Here is a 23,418-nt window from a genome sequence, read left to right as displayed (position 1 = left end):
ATCATCACAAACGCGGGCTCTCTCATCACTCTCATCATTAGAACTGTGGCGTCTCAAAGCTTCACTGCCTCTAAATACAAATGCTACATGAGTATAAAAAACAGTATTTTCATATTATTATTAATAATAAATCAGGTTCAATTTTTTGACTCAAAGTTATAGTTCAAAGGTTTCCTAAATAGAAAAAAGACAAAGCGAATGTGGAAAACAGCACAACAGGCACATTTAAGTAATACTATTAGCTGGGTGGTTAGCTAAAAGTAATCAGTGTAAAATAACAGCTGTAGGAAACAGCTAAATGTAGTAGATGAACAGGTAAAAGTAATGGATAAAGAAACAAAGAAGAGTGGTAGAAATGTGGCCTAGCTGAAATAGCTAAGCAAATAGAAATAACAAACATTACGAGTTAAATATATAAATCCTACTGAATAAATCCTACAGTAAGCTTATATCTTTGTATCTATATCCATATCTATATATCTGCATAAATAATTGTAACTTCTTTTGCACCATAAACAGTGGATATTAAATAATCTACTTTGGAATGAAAAAATACACAACACTGTTTGCTCTGATGTTATTAAATGGATTTTTAAAAAATCCTATTCATTGCCTGACAGCGTGGATGAAAGGGTACTTTATTTGATCTGTTTTTGCGTGTGTTATGATAACGCTGTTAGGGTATATCATATTTTTATTTTCTGGAAATATTCTAATAGTATCTCACAGGGAAGCTCACATTTATCCTTGGAAAATCCAGCACTGTTTAGACTCAGACTCATAATTCTATTAGTATGCAGCAGGAATACTCCAGGCCTAGTTATTTAAACAATACCATTAAACAGGATAAAATGTGTGGTTTCTTCAGAGGCCATTGCAGCTACAATATCTTTTTTTTAATACACCTCATTTTAATTTGCTTAACAACTTCCCATGTAATTATCACAAAACAGTAGTTAATGACTTAAATAGAAGAATAGACTTTTAGCACTTTATATAAACATACATTACAGACATGAAACGCACACACACTCTTGAATGGTTTTACACTGAAAATGCTGGAAAATGACTTTTAAAACTTTTAGTATTTCACATATTCTGGGTCTCACATCTTTTGCCAGAGGGACAAATCTGAGACCACAGATAGTGAAAGTGTACGTTTATAAGGAGTCTGTTTTTCAATTCTATTCAAAACTTTAAAACAAAGAAGTAGAAGAAATATTTGTCGATGTGGCTTATCATTGGAGCATGAATGGTAGCATTTATTTTTATGGTAAAAGCAAATGATACCGTGCGCACTAAAAGAGGTCTAAAATAACATTAAAAATAATAGATGGCATGAATTTTATTTGACAACAGCTCACACTTTAGCTGAATTTATTACGCTTATATTCATGCTTTTCATTACGCTATAAAACGGCCAATTGAGTGTGTAAATGAACAAAATAGATACAGCTGCAGGTTTTACTGGTGCCTAACAAGTGACTCCACAGCACAATAATATTTTATGCTGGATAAGTGTTTTATTTCATTAGATTTCATTAGATTAGATGCACATCTGTTTGTTCTCCAGTCTTGAGTTTAAGACATTTGTCAAGAATCAAATGCAGTGAGATAAATTACTGTCATGATGAAGCAGTGTCAGTGCGCCTGGAAGTGCAACACTTTTCCTTCTTTGGAAACTCATTAAACAAAGACAACACACAATGTACTGTAGCAACATATATATGCTTATATTTTTAAAAATATATATAACAGGTATATTAGAGAGACACTGACACCATTTGAAAAAAAATGTTTTTTCAATACAAATACAGATCAAAATCAGCCAATCACAACTCATCAGCCCCCACTTGGACAGTTTAAACCACTGTCTAAAAGTATGGCTTGCATCAGAAAGCATACGCAAAACTGCAACTTGATCAAACAGTTTGTTAAAAAACAAAAAGCAACGACAACAAAAGCAGTTCAAACAACCAGAATAAAAGGTCAATTTATAAACATTTATACAAATATTTATAAAAATGTATAAAAATAGGTCAAGTTTGCAATTTGACCTATTTTTATATGCCTGCTCCTGTTTTTAAGCCAACTTCCACAAAAACTCTCTGGGCCTGATGACCTTGAAATGTTGCCCTTGGAAGAGCGTGGGATCAATAAGCAGCTGGATCATAATGTTGCAAACACCAGTGCTCGTGTGTGTGTGTGTGTGTGTGTGTGTGTGTGTGTGTGTGTGTGTAGAAATTGCTGTAAACAGAAGAACAAAGCCCAAAAGTCGAGCTCGTTTACTTCAAAGGAAATGTGTCTTACACCCTGTCGTCAATGTGAAAATTAAAGGTCTGAATCTCCCAGTTAAGATAAAAAACACGAACATGTTTAGCAGTTCCAGAATCCCCAGAGCTCATATCAACACACATTACACTTAAGGCTCTCCTCCGCAGTGGCCACCCCTCCGAGCCTGCCTTTGTTTCTGTAAGTTTACGGAGCGTGGCGCAGACGCTACGTGCAGCCGTCGGTGTGCAGCATCACACCTCCTGGAGTTGCAGTGGAGAATTTTTAGAAGGGTGCCACTGTTTACAGACACATTTATTTACTCTATAACTCAGTGATTTGACAACGTAGAGCAAGAAAGTCAAACTTTTCAAATCTCCGCTGGCCTGGTGACGGGGAGGAGGAAGACTTATTGTGAGGGCTTTTATTCACAGAGTGCAGACTTGTTCGCTGTGGAGCTCTTACTCTCACAGTGAGGAATTTTTTGAATCCTCCCTTCAAATATAAACTTGCCATTGCTTTACATTTCAAAGGCCTTGTGTTATTAATGAGAGGATACATTAATCAGTAACCCAAGTGCCATTATTATAGGCAAGCCCATTTCTTCATGGATGCATTGCAGTATGGGAGTCTCATTACGTCGAAAAAGACCCACATACTGAATTTATGGATGGATGAAATAACTGTGCAAGTGTAACTATGAAAGCTTGTTCTTAATATTATTAGTTAGTGTATTAGTTTCAGTCTGTTGATGCCTCTAAGGCTTAATAAACTCTCTTTATTCATTTTTCTTTGAAAGAGATGGAATCCAGATTCTCGGGAGTCCTGCTAATCATCTGGGATGTTTTTTTTTCCCAAAGGGCACCTTTCCTTTACATTGTAGTCTCAGTTTTCAGTTTCACCCAAAGATCCACAGCTGACATGGACATCTGCAATCCCCCCTCTGCCATCGCACAGACACACACACACACACACACCGCCACCACAGTCATCATCATCACCAAAGCAAATGGCTAATCAGTCCTTACCCGGGATGTCAAATTTATGTCAGGGCCTAATCATATGCAGATTAATGACAGGTTAACCTAAACAGCAGAGCTGAGGTTGGCAAAAAGGTCCCAGAAAAAAAGGAAAGAAAAACACAAGCACATTTTAGAAATGCATTTGTTAATTTGTACATGCTGCAAGGTGAATGTGTGAGGTCGCCTCGGCTCCACGGTGCAGATAAGACCCAGAGCGGGCTGGACGACGCAGGCCTCGTCCACGTGCACGTTCCTCTCTCCTGGGCTTTGAGAGGGGGCCGAGTGTTGGACAGCAATGACTTCCGACATAAATTACAATCAGGAGGAAGAGTCGGCTGCCAAGAATCTGCAAATTCGGAACATCCATATAATTTAATCATTAAAGGGACCCTTTGTGGTGGCACGATAACGCTCCGATGCAAGCAATGAGAGGTTGACCCCAATTTTTATCGAGCGGGTGTTTATGGAGTCAAAAGGTCCGTGCTTAGACGCAGCACAGGCTTGGGGGTCTTGGACCGAGGGGGTAGGGGGAAGTAGCCGCCCCAACCACGCACAGGAGAAATTCTCCACGATTAAAGAGCCCCTGATTAATCTAACGTATGTGCCAAAACTGCACATGCGGCGTATGATCCCAATTAGCCTGAAACCCAACTCTGTGCAGGCCCAGCTCCACATTAGCTCTGCCATTCTTCTCTTTGTTTTCACTGGACGCTCCCTGACAACATGCCTGTTCCACATTACATCTGCTGAGACAAATCTAACTGAAAGATGTTGATATTGACGGCAAGATATGTTGTTGTATCAGTCAATATATGGACTGATAGAAATGCGAGCGGGGCCGCTTGGATGGTAAACAGTGAAGAAGCCAGCATGACTCCACTCTGTGATAGGACTGCCATTTTTTACAGATACTCTCATAGTCATTAGGCATAATGTTCTAAATATGAAATGAAGTAATTACAACATGCTGCTGTTGGTCGCCAGAGGATCTGACAGTTAACGAGCCAGCATTCAAATTACACTTGGAAATGATTAGTAAATAAAAAAAGGCAAATTGAAAAAGTTTGTAAGATAACACCACGACCACAGTGGAAGCAAATGAAATTGTTTTTTTCCTCTCAGTTTTCTGTGTTGAGAATCTAGACGTGCACTGCAGAAGTACAGCATCAGTTGATACAGAGGTTTTTACCTCTTAACCTGTTGGTTAGATAGTGGTAAAGTCAAAATAAACAACCTTCTGGGAAGAATTTGGTGTCCTCACCAGCAGGCCCAAGAGTGATTTAACAACAGTAAATGATACGCTCTTCTCTGTCTAACAGTGACATGATAAGTCATAATAATTGACCAAGTGGTTAATTATTATTTTCAAACCATCTGCGAAGATTATCTGGAAAGCAGAAATAGTGATTAGAAAGCTTTCGAAGGTTTTGGTTAATAAACTATGTGTAGCATAGATGTAGGTTCATTTGAGCATGTGCGGGTTCTTCCCTGCAAAGGAATGTCTTCATTCTGCCGTTCTGTAATGCTTTGAAATAACTGTTCTCACTCTTAATCTTCTCCCTGCTATGTCACTATGAGTCTCCTTCCCTTTTTCCGCTTCCCTGATTCCAGACATGAGTTGAAGGCTATGTCTGCTATCAGGATACACACCGCTACCTTACCTTCGAGTCGTAGCTAAGTTTCCTTCCAGCAAGAAGAACCTTTTTCTTCCGTCCACATTGTATGTTGGTGCTTGGTGGTGGTGCTAACTCTCCTGTCATCTGCCATAAAATCCCAGAGAAAGAGATTGTGTAAGTGATGTAAGTGAAGTGAACAATGTAAAGAAATGTAGAATAACTAGAAACAAATTCTTTCTTTCCTTTTTTTTCATGTCTTAGTTTGAGGACGGCTGTTGTTGTCATCACTGCACACACATCTGATTATTTGGTCCACTGCTATTTTTCATTTTCAGTAGACCCTGAAGTCCCATTCTTAAGGTGTATTGTTATTTAGTCTGTTTCCCAAGTTTTCCACCTCGACCCGTAACTTCACTGCTTTGGATCAGTCTCACCTCTCTCATCAGCCTCATTTACTGCAGCACAAGGCAGCTATTTTTGGTGGAAACGCTCTAAAGGTTGACTGTCCAACTGCAAATGACAGCCAAAGTTTTCCTCTAATCCCAGTGGGTGGAGGCAGGTGGCAGCCCACCCCAAGCCTGCTTCTGTCCACAGAGTTATTCCTTCCTTGTGCTGACTTATGGGAGAATTGTTGGTTTGCTTGACCCTATAAAAAACATTTAGCAGGAGCTCAAAACCGAGCTAAAAGGATGGTCAGAAGACTCCAAATGATGTTATCTTAGTTTCTGATGGTTAAGTTTCCCACCTTATATAGTGATATTTGGTCGGTGCTGTGATGAACGTTGTACCCTGTGATCATGGCTGTTTTACCCAAATATCCTTTTAACTTGTAAAAATCCTGCGTCAGAAACAGTATTCCCACGTAGCTGGATTACCCTTTTGTAAATACCGTTTATGTTAAATTCACTTAAGAGAAATCAGAGCTAATCCCACTAGAAATAGGTAAGAAGTCACATCGCTTTATACTTTCCTCTCCATTAACCTCTGAGCCAATGTCACTGGCAACCCAAATAGGGTTGCAATGTTCCCCCTACTTTTATAGAATTTAAATCAATGTAACAGAAAAACTGTGATGACGAAATTAATGTCCAAAACTTTATTTTTAAAGTTTAAGCCTAATGCTAGACAGGCTGCTGGTAACTAGTTGGATGTTGAGAAGTGAAGAAACTGTAAGTATGACAGAAGATGGCTTAGCTTTCCAACAATTAGAGTCCTCATATGTCACAGAAAGGTATTATTTACCTGCATTTCTCTTAGTAACATGACTGGTCCAGCCGTCACAGTGTAAACATATACTGTAAATTAAAAATAATAATAATAATAATTTGATGATTTATTTCCTACGCCGTTCTCACTTATCCTGGCAACGAGCTGCAGTCACATTAACACATGGTGCGTTCACAGACTCTCAGCTGTACAAAATAGCTCAGAGACCTCCATTCATTATGAAGCTGAACTGTCAACACTCTGAGGCGGGTACATGAAGAGAACTGTGGGGCAACATTTGCAGTTTAAAGTGACGGGGGAATAAAGTCGTCAGTGTTCCGCCCTCCACTATTCGACTCGTGCAGTGAACAGGCACTCACTCAGGGCTGCAGGCAAAAATAAATGCTATTTTCTGTGCGCACCCAGACTTCAGAGTCACGTTCCCATAATTCAGAATGACCACTCGGAACATTCTGGCTTCCACATCCATCAGAGGGGAAATTATTTTTCTGGGAATATCATTTATTTTACTTCCACTCAATCAGAAAATGCGGATGAGAAGTAATAATATAACTAATAAGCAAGTAAGCAACAGTGCGGAACATTTTATAGAGCTCTTACTGGCCGGTATGAGTTAATCGTGGCTGTGTTAGTATCACCATATGCTCGTCTAACAGTGTTTATGGTGTTGTGTGTGTGACTGAATTTATTGGAATAATTGGTTCAGTTCAATTTCAGATCCAAGAAAACTCATTGAAACAAGTCAAAGCGTTTACACCCCGACTGCAGCTGATAGTCCAAAGATCATTTAATCACATTTTGACTTGTCGGTCCTACCATAACTAATAACTCACATTTTCTCCTGTCATCATTACCACTAGGTTAGTAGTAATTACAAAAGGAGCAAAGGACTAATTGGCAAAATTCTATAAATAGATTCTGGCTGTTATTTAATGCATGACTTTAAATCTGTGCTCTTCTTGGGAAACAAAACAAAACCTACGCTATGTTGATAAAGGGCCGTTCAGATTGGAAGATATGCTTACAAAGAGCCAAGCGTAATATCATCACCACCACCCACAGTATATTTCAGAACTAATGGTGCTAAAGTATAGCTTCCTCCTGCAGGTGTCAGGTGATTTCCTGTGGCTCAGCTCGCAGCTCAGCCACGCAGCTAAGGCGAGGAGGCATTATAGGACATAAACAAGACCACATCAGCGCACCGTCTCACCCGCCATGACGATGCTCCGTTCTCAGCCCACGCTGCCCCTCCTGCTCTCAGCTCTGCGAGCACAGTTTGTAGGAAACGTCAGCCGGCGTGATTGATTTGAGATGGACGATTCCCTGACTTCATGCTTGTATAAAGCAAGACAGCTGTTGGGAGAAATCAAATTCCTGCAGGAGCTGGAGGAATTTTCCATCTGTTTAATGGAGTCAATGCCTTTTGCGAGATGAGTAAATAAAAAAACATGTTGTGGCAGAAGGTCAGTGAAACCCTCATTATATAGCAATTACAGCACAAAACCCCCTTTCCTTTTAAAATCCAGCTTGAAAGTCAATCCCACTTTCCAAAAGTAAGACATGACAGGGCAGCAATGTAACTTTGGTACAGCTTCAAGACTTACAGAAACGGAAGGGGCTGAGCCTCCTAATAAGTTTGTCCTTCACAATCACCACATCTTTTATCTTTTTCCTCAAATATCTGCACTCATTAAATGATAAATAGTTAAATGTTTAATGGTTTCAAAGGTTGGACTGTTTTCCTTTTGAGGCCCTCTCCCCCATAAAGTATACAAATTACAAATGCCCTGGAAGTTTGTCATTTCTTTCCAAGAGCTGTTTGGACAGATTCTTCACTACAAGCATATTATCACAGCATGGCTGTGTGGAAACAGCTTCACTTCTCATTAAAGCTTTCTATAATTCATTATATGTCGCGTGTTCATATGGTGAGCTTCATTTAGATGAAGCTGATAGTCTTAAGAATTTCTTCTCAGGCTAAAAGCAGCGGCCGTGCAAAAGTCCTCTGTGACTTAAGTAATACAGATTATGAAAACAGATGAAACCCAAGAAGTGGAAACTTAGTTTGAATAGCAAAGAAACACTGTGAGAAAACATTAGAGCCTTTAACGCTACTGCGCTTTTGACTTTTGATTCTTATCATTCAGTAGAACTCTAGTGGTGGCAAAGCTAAGCACAATGTGTTTAGCTGAGAGAGTATTATCTTGAGTTATATTGTTATCTTAAGTAGTTTAGTCGAGGTTCGTGTACTCGGTGCAAACAGGTGGGTCTGAAGAAGAAGCTCCTCTGAGCACTTCATTCTCTGATGGGTTGTTTTCTTGTGGAGTAAAAACCATCCATCTGTGTGCGTCCAACACTGTCTCCAAAACTGTCAACATATTGGATTCTCAACTTTACATTTACAGGAAACATATTTTGTCTAAAATAACTTTACAAAGTTCAACAGACTTTGTAAAGTCATCACAACTGTTTTAAATATATAATCGCCTTTATGCAGTTATTATATGTATTCAAAACACATTGGTTTATAAGTAACGTTACAGACCTGCTTCACTTACAGACCAGACAAATGATTCAAATTCACCTGCTTAACACCTGCATTAATTATGATTGGAGCAAAGCAGGAAGTGAGGATGGACTAATGGGAATAGTAAGCCTTTGCCCAGCATGATAAAAAGTAAAAAAAGTGATAGTTATTAAATATCTATCTATCTATCTATCTATCTATCTATCTATCTATCTATCTATCTTTAGATACTACATTTACTACATTTAACAGCAACCACGTGTATGTAAACATTTCCATTTTTATAATAATAGGGACATTTATTTATTTGTTTATTTACATTGAATAAAGAGGAAAAATGACATAAAATGGAAATCTGAGAGCTGTTGACAACTCATGAGGTGATTTTGTTTCTTTGGGAAGTTTAAAAGCTGTTTTTCATGATTTTGCTGATATAATTTCCTCGCAACATAAAAGCAACAACAACAAGAACGTGTACAACAATTATATTAAAATTGAAGTTGCTTATCCAACCAACATTAACTTCAGCAGTAAGAAAGAATTCATGTTTTTTTCTTATTGCTTTTAGTCATTTACAGTAAATCAAATCCTACATTATGATCAGGAACTCCTTATTGTGCCTTCTGTCGCAAAAGTTTCTTTGCTGCCAAGAGCTTTAAATAACTGCAATGAAATATTATACAGTATATTAATGTGTGTCTTTGGAAAAGTATTGTTTTGACTTTAAAAGCAGAAATGCTGGTCCTGAGTCTGAAACCCACAGTGACAAAATAAAATCTGATAAACCTTGGAGAACCACTGGTTACTGCTCCTTAAGCTTTTTGTTTTGAATGCATGCTAAGAATAACTAAAGGCAACACTAATAACAACACAGATTAAAGCTGATATACGACTTTTGTCAACTCGGGTTACATCTTATTTGGACCAAAATGGCTCAACATTCAGAGAAAAGTCCTCTGAAAGGCTTTAACAGTAAAATCAACATGAAACATGTTTTTCCTTTCTGACAGGGAAGACAGTGATGATTTATACATGGGTGCAAACATGTCTGTGAATGAACAAATTACTCCCTTTACACCTATTATAAGTGCAAGAAATGTTTTCATAATTTATAGTACTGTGACAGCTTGACTGCAGCTGCATCATATTATTGCAATTATGAGTAATTCTGTAAACTAATGTCAAAGATATAAGGAAGAAAATGCAGATCTGGCATTGGTCACAATCAAGATTTATTTTTAAGGCTTTCAGGCTGCAGCATTACAACATGTCACAACAACTGGTTTCTGAACATTAAATGGATTCCACAGCTCTACAAGAAGTTGAAAAAAACATGCACAAAACAATCTTATTCTCCAATATCCGGCAATTGTTTTTAATTTTACAGCCTTCTGTTCTGTGTCCAATCCTCTTTTATTTGGTTTGATTGCAGCCTGTTGGAATATTCAGCACAGATTAAAATAGCAGAGGGGCTTGGGTGGTTGTCGACTGGAAGACACAACCATAGTAATCTTCCAGATGTGCCTCACATGGCTCTGGAATCAGTGGGGAAGTTTCCTTGCAGGCCTTTTTTGGATTTCAGAGAAAACAATCAGAAACTCCTGGCGCAGGAACTGTAAGTAATTCAATGATGGCCTTGGAGACAGTAACGAGAAGTGACAGTTATAATCAGCATTGTATAGCCGTGACTAGTGGCGAGATACGTGAAAGAGATTCCTTAACATAGATGTAGAAGAGCTGTATGGAAAACATGTTAGATACGACTTGAATATAAGTGATGGATCTAATCTCCAGTCATGGCTTTATGATCTGTTCATCAGTGCTTCTAATTTGAGACGACTACCCTCCAAAATGACATCTGTTTATGTTCATATTAAAAAGCCCTTTAATGACCTCAGTAATTACAAGCCTTGTCTTTTTGTTGAAAGGATAAAGGAGAATAGTGTGATGTAGCACAACAACAAAGGAGGAGGTTGGGGTAGATGGAGGGTCGGTAAAACGTTGCACTATAATACCTGTTTGTTTTTCCTTCAGCCTGTGCTGGTTTATTGTATTTATTGCAGTCTAGTTATTCCCTGTTCTAACTCTGTGGTAACCAGTGAAACCATCATGACCAAGTATTTTGTGGTGCAGTCTAACCAGCTGCACATATTGTAGATATGTTTGCATTGGTCATGTTTTGTTTTTTTTTATGAATGAATTTAGCTCAATAACCCTGTTATACAAGAAATATAACAGTGATAGTAACAGCTGAGACAGCTGGTAACATGTTGGTTTGGAGTCATGGTTGCACTCACTCGCTTCTCTGGTTTTCTAATCATTAGAAGGCTGAAGCTTGTTCATTTTCCTACTAATGGGATATGCTCATGTAAATAATATACAGTAGATACATTACAGGCTAGTAGACTTATTTGGACCCACAACTCCTTTCCAAGCAGCAACTTCCAAAAACCTACAGTTGTTCTAATGCCCCACTGTGGCTGTGCTCAAGAGTGACTCAGTCTCCACAGGCTTTTATGTTGAAATACCCAAAAGAATATTTACAGACAAATACAAAAAAAAAATTTTTTTCTTTATGGATGGTTACCCCCTTCACTGGCTCTTTATTGTAGCTCATGTCACATAATTGGGAGCTCCCCACCCCTCCCACCCCCACATAATCAATGTGACAGCTTGCTAAACAAGCGTGCTAGTATTTGTAGATAACTTAGCAACCTCTTGTTCAAATATGCAACTCTCAAAAAAGATTACACTGCAAGACTGGGAAGACTAATGTTGAATTTTCAGATGACCACAATAACCATAATAGTAGTATTATAATATAATATTTGACCTGTAAGCGACTTGTAGTTCAGCGCAATTAACTACCACAAAATTTCGGTAAACAGAAATAAAACATTTGGATAACAAACGGCACTTTTTCAGGAGTAATACATGTAGCAAGTTCAGCTTGAATCAATATTCTGGTCACAACATACCAACTCTTATTGTTAATATTACTATCCAAAACATACATCACAGTTTACAGTTGTCACAGATGTTACAGCTGTTCAGTTTTCATGTGAAATTATGAGACTAGCAACATTTTTTCTTCTTCAAACTTCATTTTGAAAACGGGCTGAACTGATGTCTCTGCTCGTGTTGATTTTTTGTGAACACATTTACAGGTCCTAACCATTGAATGACCAATTCAAATTATAAACACAAGATGTAATAAATTGGAATTATCATTTAATCCACTGTGCTCAAGCAGTTTATGGTGGCAATAAAACCTTTTTATTGGTTTTGATCTACATTTAGACCTTTTTAAATATTTTAAATAGAAACCAGCCATGAATAGTTCGAGCGGTTCTAGCTCCAGGGTGACTCCTGAAGAAACTTCCTGCTTCTGGTTGACTGAGGATGAAAATTGTTTGAATAGCTTTAAGGCAGCCTGCAACACAGGTTAACATTGAGACTATTTTATTGTTTGTCCCTGCTGCCTCACCACCTTCACCTTGAAGTCTTACACTGACATGTCTGTAAAGGGAAAAAAATAGATTAAAATGATACGGTGCTTAAACTTGCAAAAGATTCATGACCTGTTAACACAGTGGGGGGCAAAGTCCGATATGCCAGCGCATCCTATTAAACCCAGGCAGGGTGTGCATTAAGGAGCTGGTTCTCTTAAACATACTGATCAAAATATTAATGGTCCCTTATAAACACTGTGCCTTTATCTGACGGGGATTTACTTTATAAAGACCTTAATCCAAGAGCGCAGAGCAGCTCTGCTCATTAGTACTGGCCTTTAACTCACACTCCAGGATGACATACACACAGGTGGACGCTGAGCCCAGAGTGACTATTGTGTTTATGTTATCTTTTCATAAGCTTTGTTTGAAATTTGTCAGACTGCATCACTGTTTAACCATATGCCAGTCAAACCTCACATCCCCAGATGGGTGCCTTTCTGCTAACCCTGCCCAAGGCTGTTCAGCCACACAACTTTTCTCCTGCATCCAGAGCACAAAAACACTATGCTGACTCAAATTTCCTTTTAAATGGAAGCGTATGCTGCCTACATGCAAAGGTTTAGGTCCCCCCATGATAGCTGCAGAGAAGCTGACAAGACAACACTGTAAACGTCTGGTTACAGGAAATGTGTATCAAACGTGCAAGCATGTTGTCCTGCTATAAACCTACACAATCAAGTGTAGGTGAAGAGTGAACAGTGAGGTGAATTCTCAAATGTATTTCAAATGTTGCACTGGCAACTGACAGTTTAGAGGCGTAATCTCCAGGGGGGTCATGACCCCCCCAATAATCAGACCCCCAATAAAATTATGAATTATCTTGCAACATAGGCTGTTGATTTTCTTTACTCATTTCAGGAATTACCAGCAAAATAGTTCCATGTTTAATCATCTGGGAATGTACCCAGATTTATTTATTTATTTAGACAGAGATCTTGACACCCCCCCCCCCCCCAATGTTCAGCACAAAGTTACGCTGATGTGACAGTCATATAAACAGACTTGTTGGCTGTGAATCACTGTGAAAAAAACAAGTACACCATTACTGCTTTCATATTAATTAACAGAACAAGTAGCAGCCAGGTGCTGCGAATCAAATGTACTCAATTAACTGATTTCCAGCAAGTTTGACCATGAAAGCTGAAGTTTTGGCAGCTTGTTGGTCTGGAGCATTCAGGTGTGTGTTAACACAATGCCATGGATTTACAAGCAAAGTCTCCCCAAGGTCACATCTTGCAAAGTATTACTTGCATGATTACTTCCTGTTCTCTTCTCTCTAAACAGAACAATGCAGCACAGGTTAAATTTGCAGATTGTCATCTGTCCTTTGGACAGACAAAACCATTATGGACAATGTGATGTTTGGCAAAAACAAACAGAGCAAGTCCACCACATAATCACTCTAAAGCACAGCGATGGAGGGGTTATGATCTGGGCTCGTTTCAACCTCGAGCACTTCTGTATACCAAAGTATTCTAGAGTCAGACATGAGACCACCTGTTTGGCAGCTAAAACACTCCAAAAAACTGTGTTGTTCAATGGTATAACGATCCAAAGCACCCCAGAAAATCAACAGCAGAATGGCTTAAAAAAAAAGCAAAGAGTCGAGGTGTTGCAGTGGTATAGACCAGCGGTCCCCAACCCCGGGGCCACAGACCGGTACTGGTCCTTGGGTCATTTGGTACTGGGCTGCGAGTGTTGAGGCTCGGGTGTGAAATTTATGGTTTTCAGGGTTTTTTTATCATTGTTTTTTTTTTTAAAATCATGTTTATCATTAACTCGGTTTCCCTGGGTCTTTTCCAGTGTGTTATGAATAAATCTTCTGTTTTTTTGGTACCGGTACCGGTTTTATTTTGTTGTATTTACCTGCGACACCTGAAAGGTCGGTCCATGAAAATATTGTCGGACATAAACCGGTCCGTGGGACTGCTGGTATAGACCAGTGTCCAGAACTCAACCTGAATGAAATCAGTTAAGTTATTCCTACTATGGTGGTGTCATCGGGTGTACTTAGTCATTCAGAGGACTCTTTAAAAACTTTATTTCTCGCATAATCACATTGTGATATATATGCATTTTGTACTTGCTCTTCTCTACTCAATTCAAATGCTCAAATCCTCATTCACTTGTTTATACGTGTGCTTTTTTCCTCTGCTAATACTCAGTGTTAGGCTAACGATACTGAACTCAGAGTTCAATATCATCCCCAAAGGATATTTTGACATGTAGATTGAGAGAACCAGGGACTGAACCACTGACCCTTTGCTTAGTAGACAATCGTCTCTTGTTCTTGAGCCGCAGCAGCCCACAATTTAAAAAGAGGTCTCCCTCTCAATTGCTAAGGCATGCTTAAAAGGCCATAATCATTGGGATTCACTCTCTAATATTATAAGGTTTACCGTACGACTATCCGGTTGTTCAGTGATGACGCGACGAATCCTACTTCCGGGTCTAAAGTAGTCTGCGTTTAATATGGCTTTTGTGTTGTTAACATGTTTAATGTTATGTATTTTCTTCTATTTGATCTCAAAAAGCTCCTAAAACAGTCAGTGATCACTGTTGACCTCCCTCGGCTTCTATTACCGCTAATCATTTATTTAAGCTCAGTTTTTAAAACCTTAGGATGTAACTACAGCCCAGCCCATGCAGCAGTATATGAATGACTAACCTCGTATTGTGGATGGATTATCTCAGTTGTTCTCCTGGCTGAAGTTTGGTCCTTTTACAGCATCCTGCCATGCGATTACATTTGTTCCTGACCACGGTAACTTTTATCGAGTGGAAAAAAAATTAGCTTGTTTATATTATGCTAACATAGCTGTGTCGCTAGCGGTCACGTAGCACATCATTATATACCAGCTAGCCAAACTTCAGTAACCCTGCAAACGTCACTGCTGTTTAGTTTTCTGTCTTGGAAGTGATAACAGAGCTGTACGTTTTAATTTGTTTCCAAAACCCCGCAGTCAGGACATGCTATATTGTATTTAGATAGAAGCTAGCGAGCTAACTTCCTGCTAACTTCTAACTCCGTTAAATGTCATAAATTCCGTTTTCATGGATGCCTGGATGTTAAACTCAATTGTTACACCTGGTAGAGCAGAACGCTGATCATTTTATTAAAGATGAAAGACTTTAGACAGTTTTTCAACTCTCAGTAATGCCATAGTGATCGTTTGATATATGGACCTGCAGCGGAGTTTAGACCCAGACACGGCTAGTGACGTCAGACTGAACAACCGGATAGTGCCTTGAGGCAAGTGTTAGACCACAGCCTAGCTTTTGATATCCTTGACCACAATATTTTACTTTAGCGATTAGAAAACACCGGTGCTATTAAAGGAACTGTGTTGCAGTGGTTTGAATCATATCTACATTAATGGAAAAAGTATTCAAACCCCTGTTGATTTTGTAAGTTTGCCCACTAACAAAGAAATAATCAGTCTATAATTTCAAAGGTAGGTATTTTGAGCAGTGAGAGACAGAACAACAGACAGAATGCATTGCAAAAAAGTGATGGTGACTATGGTCCCAGCTGCCTTGAGATCACTGACAGGTTCCTCCTGAGAAGTTCTGGGCTGGTTCCACACCGTTCTCATTGTCATTGAAACTCGAGGCTAGATCTGGCGTGGAACTCCAGACCAAGGGAGTTATTTTATGGTTCTTCTATGTTGTCACTGTTGTCACCGTCTCACCTGATGGCTTGCAGATGGTCTTGTAGACCAGTCGAGCCTTTTGTAGGTCCACAATCTTCTCCCTGACATCCCTGGAAAGCTCTTTGGTCTGGGCCGTGGTGCAGAGTTTGGAATCTGGATAGATTGATTGTTTTGATGGACGGCTGTCTTTTATAATGTCAGGTCGTTACCTGTATAAATACACCTGGGAGCCAGACATCTTGCTGATTGATAGGGGATCAAATACTTATTTCCTTCATGAAAATGTGAATTAATTTAATTAATTAACTTTTTTGAAATGCATCTTTCTGGATTTTTTTGTTATTGTTCTGTCTCTCACTGCTCAAATAAACCGTTGAAATTACAGACTGATCATTTCTCTGTTTGTGGTCAAACTTACAAAATCAGCTGGGGTTCAAATATTTTTTCCCTGACTGTATCTGACAGATTCCAATTCAGTTCCACTGGGGTTCGGTGCTGGGACCAGTACTTTTTACTTTATACATGCTTCCCTTAGGCAATATTACTAGATAACACTGCATACATTTTCATTGCTATGCAGATGCTACCCAACTTTGAAGCCAGTTTATGCAAATCAACTGGTTAACCTACATGCATGTCTTAAAGACATAAAGGCCACCCGGGGAACACAGCTGAACAGAACCTAACTAATTAGACAGGGACAGTAAAGCTGGACAAGCGACTATCAAAATAAAGCCGAAATTAGCAGGAAAAAAAGCAGGAAATCACTAACACTGAGACCAGGACTAATACATATGAACTTGAGACAAAGACAGAAAATAAATACAAAGACTAGACTGGAAAAACAGAACAGGATAAATAATAAACCTGTAAACTAAGCAATAGGGATACTAACAGCACAGACAACAGGATCATCATAAGCCCAGGAACATAAATATAACACTATAACCACAATACTAAATAAAACAGAATGCAAACCCAAAACGCACGATTATCAAAAATACAAAATCAGAAAACCCCAGATATCCAAGACCAAGCGATCATGACACTTACAGACTTTATTCTCCCAACAAACATTTCACTATCAGACTGCTGGCTCACCTGTGGTTACTACAGTTTTCAAACTTAGAATGGGAGGCAGAGGCTTCGGCTTTCAGGTCCCTCTAATATGGATCTAGCTCCCAGTTTGGATTTGGGAGACAGACATTACCGGCATTTAAGATGAAGCTTTATTTTTGACAAAGCTTATAGCTGCCCTCCCTGAAACTGGTTTAGTTAGAGGCTATTCTTCCTCACAGGGGGATTCGGCCTAACAGGCAACTGTTGCTGTGAAAATGGTACTATACAAAAAAGCTGAACTGAATACAACTAGGGGGTCCTTAAAAAAAGAAACATGAAATAAAATAAAAATATGCAGATAATACACTCAATAAAACAATTTATTATCAATTAACCACAAGAACAGATCTGATACTATTAGGATATTTTAATAATAATAATAGTAAGACATTGAAATGCAGATTAATAATCAGTCTTCAAACGTTCTTAGTCCTGGGAGGATTTGCCGACAAAAGGAAAATAAGTAAATATAAGTAATAAGTATAATTTAACCAGTCTTAATTGTTTGTTTTGCTAGTTTTTCAATAGCTCTAAAAGTCTTTAGGTGAATTTCTATACAGCATTAATGGCAACCTCAGAAAACATCGAATCTCACATAGTCAGCAAATATGTGAAGTCTGTACTGTTTGGTTCAACTCTGGACCTTTCAGTACTAAAATTATTTGTAATAATTGGACGCTTTTTCAGTGCAGGCCAAAATGATGGTGAACGTTGCCTAAAAATGTCCTGCCCCTGCATTTATCTAAAGCTCTATAATTATGCTCATCATTAGGATCACTCATCAGACAATTTTGGAGGTCCTACAGTGAAATTAAGATGTTAACAGGTCAATTGTTTCAGGAAATGCAAAGAAGGAAAAATCATCCTTAGAAACCTCAGTCACTTGATGTTTTTACTTTGCATGCAGCATTTAGGAGTCGACTTTCCCCAGAAGACTGTCAGAAACAAGCTCATAAAGGTTCACTAAACTCTGTATTTTCCTTCGGAGGACACGCTTGTTGTGTTGTTGCACTAAAAAAGGACCACGAATCAAGGCAAGAAAACGCTAACTGAAGCTAGCTGTTGTCCACAGCCGTGCACCGTGCCATTTTAGACAACCGTGAGTGCAGCTGTTTGAACAGATGTAAGGCAGAGTGACTCAGGAATCTGTGTTGAACAATCATCCAAAGATTAAGGACGTTAAAAGCAATTGCGAGCCTTTGTTTTGACAAGCTGAAATATTCCTCAAACATAATATTTACAGCAGACAAGCATCTTCACACTAGACACTAGACTGCATGGATGAGCTCCGTAAGTGCCTTGCATCAATTTAGCCTTGTAATGTCCAAGTTGGATCTTGAGCTGTACTCTTGTCATCAAAGGCCATAAATAAGGTGAAACCTAATGTGTTTCTCTGTTGCCTTCTTCTCTGTTATTGTAAGCGTTACTGGATCTAATGATAGAGAGGCCTGGTTGGCGGTATCAGCCTCGGCTCCCAATCTAAACACTCTGACAAAGTGCAGGTGTCCGCAGCCTCCTCTGGCAACTCGGTGGAAAACATTAGATTGGGGCAGGGCTTCCTTTATAGTTCTTAAATCGAGGTGCAGGTCAAGGGCTCCCATCCGTGGCTCTGATCAATACTGTGACCCCAGCAGTCTGCCTGGAACAGAGAGAGAGGGAGAGAGGTGTAAACCAGATGCTGACCGATGACCCTCCTGCCAGACATGCTGCACCTACAAAGGAAGCCTCTGATGGATGGCAGTTCGAGATTACTCTTTTTGCATGTTTGTATATAAGAATAGTCATTTCCCAGCACTTCTTGTCTCCTCAGTATACAGCAACTTCCTTCTTAGGGTTTTAAGGGCATCCATTTTTCAACCACTGAAGTTAAAAGAACGTTGAATACGCGTGCTTTTACTGCTTTTACCATTTTCTTTTTACACAGTTAGCGTAAAGTACATTTCAAATGAGTTGGCTTTAAAAAAAAAGATTTGAACTCTTTTCTCTTGTAGATTTTATTATGGCAGTCAATGCATTACTGCTGATAGAGCTATAAGAACATGGTGGTAACGCACTAGCCTACTTAATGTTATGGGACTGAATATACACTCAGCTACAGGTTTGTTAAGTACACCAGGCTGGATGTCCTTTTGCTTTCAGAACTGCCTGATTTGTTTTTATTTAACAAGGTGCTGGAAACATTCCTCAGGGATTTTTCTTTCACATTGGCATGATGACGTCACACCGTGGCTGCACATCCATGATGTGAATCATTACACCACATCCGAGGTACTCTACTGGATTGAGATCAGGGGACTATGGAGACCATTTGAGTGCAGTGAGCTTTGAAATATGGCGTGTTATCCTCCTTGAGGTAGCCATCAGAAGATGGGCACACTGGACAAAAGGGGATGGGCATGGTCAGCAGCAGTCCTCTGCTAGTACTAACAGGCCCACACACAAGCCTTAATCATCACAAGGCAGCATGGATCCATGCATGAATTTGTTTACCCCAAATGCATTTCAGCAGAAATCGAGACTTGTCTGATCGGGCAACTTTTTTCTAATCTTCTGTTGTCCAGTGTTTGTGAGCCTGTGTGAACAGCAGGCTCAGTTTGCTGTTGTTAGCTGACAGAAGAAGCACCCAGTGTGGTTTTCTGGTTCCTGTTGTGCATTCAGACATGCTCTACTGAATACCTTGGTTGTAACGAGTAGTTTTGTAAATTACAGACTGTTTGAGCTGATAAGGAGGGGGTACCTTATCAGCTCAAACAGTCTGTCCATTCTTCTTTGACCTTTGACATAAAGAAACATTTTCATCTGAAGAACTGCTGCTCGCTGAATATTTTCTTTTTCAGACCATTCTCTGAGGATTTCAGGAGCTTTCTTCCACTTTATGATGCAAGGTTTGAACTTCTTGATCGTATCTATATGTCTAAATGCACATGCATGAGATATTTGTTAGGTACACCAGTTCAACTGCATGTTAACACAAAGTGTCTGGTGAGTGTAAAAAGCATACGTTGGGCACGCTATATCAAAGTTTTAAATTTCCTGTTCCTTTAGCAACATAAAGTGATACATTATTATTTATTTAGTATTTAGTATTTAGTTATTAATTAGTAGATATTAATTACTGCATTTAGTAACAAAGCTTGGTGTTACATGTGCAGTCTTACACTTGTGGTCGGTCAGCTTCACATACACTAGTTCTTTAAAAAGTTCTTTAAACAAGGACCTGTGATTGCCGGTCATCACAGGCTCCTGTGCTATAATGTCAAGCCCTGTTTTTAGCCTGGTGCAATAACATCTTTTTCTCCTTCATAACAACCGAGCAGGAAGTGGCTTTACAAATCTGTTTTAATTACATCACTACAGTGTCGTGTGATAGTTACACGTCCTGGTTTTCCTCATGGTTTCACACAGATGTAAATATAAGACACATAACACAGTATTGTATTAAGCATCTTTCGTTAGTTAGCATAACTTAGCATCAGTTCACCTGCGCGTTTCACTAATGTTAGCTTACAGCTGATGGACGCAACATGCTGTGACGTCTCTGAAAAAAGGAACATTTTTTATAATGTTTTTAGGTTGTAAAACGACGACAATAAGAAAGACAAAACTTATTTGTGATAAAAACTTTAGCCATTTTTTCCCAGTAAAGAAGAGCGAAACAGTTAAGTGCGCCGCCAGAGTTTGACCCAAGTGAGTGCAATCCACTCCCAGTGCGTTACACTAACAGCCACATTGCCCACGCTTTGTTCTCTACAGTTTAAGAACTTTATCTACCTCACATCCATGGATGTAGGAGGAAGCCTATGTAAGCACAGCCAGCGTTTCAACCAGCAACCTTCTTAATTTTTCAAACAAGCAATTTTTAAAAACATCGCTCGTTCTAAACTGAGAGGAGCGGACCACTGTTGAATGCTTCAGCCACAATAACACCAGTTAGCCATTATTAAAGCTTGCTACATGCACTGCAAACCACTATTATGATATATTCATCATAACCAGCTACTTATTTTCATTGTACTTTAGCTAGCAAAAGAACATTTACCTGGTTGTAGGCCGATGCACATACTGTTACACTTACTGAATAATAACTTTGAATTTGTAGACTATATCTCTGATATTGCATTTGCTCTCCACACCTTTGAAGAATAGCAGTGACAGTTAGCAATCAATGTAATCTCACACGTTTGGACAGCTCTGAAAACATTCCACACCTCCCGTCATGCTGGAATTAATAACTGCTGATTCGTATTTAATGCTCGATTGCTTCTCAGTCACTGCAAACAGAGCAGTTCTGTTTTGTGTTGACAAGAAACAGCCTGCTGATACAGTCAGTCATTTTTTGTGCTTCATTCATCTGTGACAGATTTCATCCTATTCAGGAGAATCACTAAAGACACCTGAAGTCATCTTTGTGCCTGTAATATACCCACTGCAGGAAGACGGCAGCGTTCACGTCATTGTTAAAAGTTGTTAATGTTTCTTCAAGATGCCAAAGCAGCAACTCCATGGGATGAATAAATCCAGTCAGCCTTGGATGTGAGTCATGAGGTTTCAGGTTTGAATGGATCGTGCCATAATTCATCATGAATTCATACCTTTCAATAAGACATTTGTCACCATCTGTCAAAGTCATAGGCTGAGCCATTTTCCATGTCTTCAGCCTGACCACCTCACAGATGAACATTAACGCTAGTTTGCTCGAATAAAGCAGGCCATTTAAACAAATGTAATCTACTGCAGTACAAAACCGAGCTTACAACTTACAACCGCTACTGTAAACTTTTGTATCGGACATTAAGACTTTCTATGGCTATTTTATAGAACATTAATCGCTGAAAAAACATGCGCCTGTAGATGCAGGGGGTTTAGGCTAGCACACAAACTTCACTATATGTGATTGCCACACCAGTCCAATACCACTGCCAAACTATTGTTAATCTTACGATGTCCAAAGTCACTAAATTCTCATTTAGTGACTTGTGACTGCAGTGGGTAGCACCATTGGCTCATGACAAGAGGACCCTGGCTTTGAACCAGGCTGGCTGAGGCCTTTCTGTGTGGAGGCTGAATGTGTTGGGTCTCACTTTGCACACTGGCTTCCAAAGACAATCCAGAACTGCTGATTTTAAATTGGCCACACTATCCATCACACTACGACTGCTGGCACAGGGTCCCGCTTACAGATAAGTGGAAGAAAATTTATAGATTGAAGGAAGGATGCCCCAAGTGGTGTGGGATCTTGACTGAGAACAGAATAAAAGGCAGCCGGGAGCTTTTTGAAATGTCCTTTGCAAAGCCTGGAGAAGTATTTCTGAAGACTACCTAAAGAAATGACAGGAACGCTTCAGGCTTATGGTGAAGTCTGGACTCTGAAAGAACATTTATTATAATGTCCATTTGATTTATATTTAATCAAGACAATGCTCATGCATGGGCAGTTTTTTTCAGCATGCCTCATTGTTAATCACACTGGCATTTAGTAATAAAATAAATGGTTTATTAAACAAACAATGAGACCACACACAGATATGATACTCACCCAGTGCCTGGGACAATATGTTTTGTCTTCCATACTAATCACTATGATCCCATTGTAGTTGTAATTCTGTGCTTTGCAGTCATCGGGAACCAAATGTATTATTTCACCATACTGTTATGATAGCCTAATTCCCTGGGTCTGCCCCTCAGCATGTGAAACACAGCATAAACTGACATACAAACGCAAACAGCCGAGCAAGCCGCAGGTGTTAAAACACTCCATTGAGCAGCGGGTAATTTTGACATGTTTTTGTTTCATTAACGCTGCATTAATTCATCTGAGCGTCCAGTACACCTGCACTGTGAACAGAGAGATTTCCCTCAATACTACGGCATTCTTCAGTGACAGCTTGACATGTCACGGCGCTCTTTCTCCATGTCCCCACCTGTGGTAGTCACAACAATGTACCCCTCAGACACACACACGTTTCGCCATCCCAACACCAATCTCCTAGAGATGTTGTTTTGACAGACTGTGTTTAAAAGACAGCTGCTGGAAGCGTAGCTCAAAGTGTCAAGCATCATGTAAGAGGTCGCCTGAATGTTGGCTGACACAATCAAATTGCAATCCATTAAGAGCTCGGGGATGATAGCAGCAGCAGTTTGTAACTCATCAGCTTTGTTAATGGCCTGTCTTAATGTTCACTGTTAGCTGATGTCATGGCACGCCAGTCGAGTCTGAATACATAAGTCGGAATGTGTTCTGTCGTGACACGCAGCACTTACGGCAAACAGGATCATTTTATGATCACGTCTCAGTGACTCACTCGAAGGTGCCTCGAGGTGTGAAGTGACAGTCTGGATAAACAGGAGGTGCTTCTAGTGTAGGCACTCTAACATATTTAATTACTCTACTAACTAAAAAGAAAGTATGAAATATGCACAGAAAAAAAATGCAATTGAAAAAGCAGAAGGTTGTCTCAGATTTGTGGC

Source organism: Aulonocara sp. 'chitande type north' Nkhata Bay, linkage group LG5 (assembly GCF_057382095.1).
Source record: "Aulonocara sp. 'chitande type north' Nkhata Bay isolate Kocher_YH1m ecotype deep benthic linkage group LG5, A_spYH_male_GT1.1, whole genome shotgun sequence".
NCBI lineage: Eukaryota > Metazoa > Chordata > Actinopteri > Cichliformes > Cichlidae > Aulonocara > Aulonocara sp. 'chitande type north' Nkhata Bay.
The sequence above is the reverse complement of the archived record's forward strand: the minus strand, read 5'-3'. Positions refer to the sequence as shown.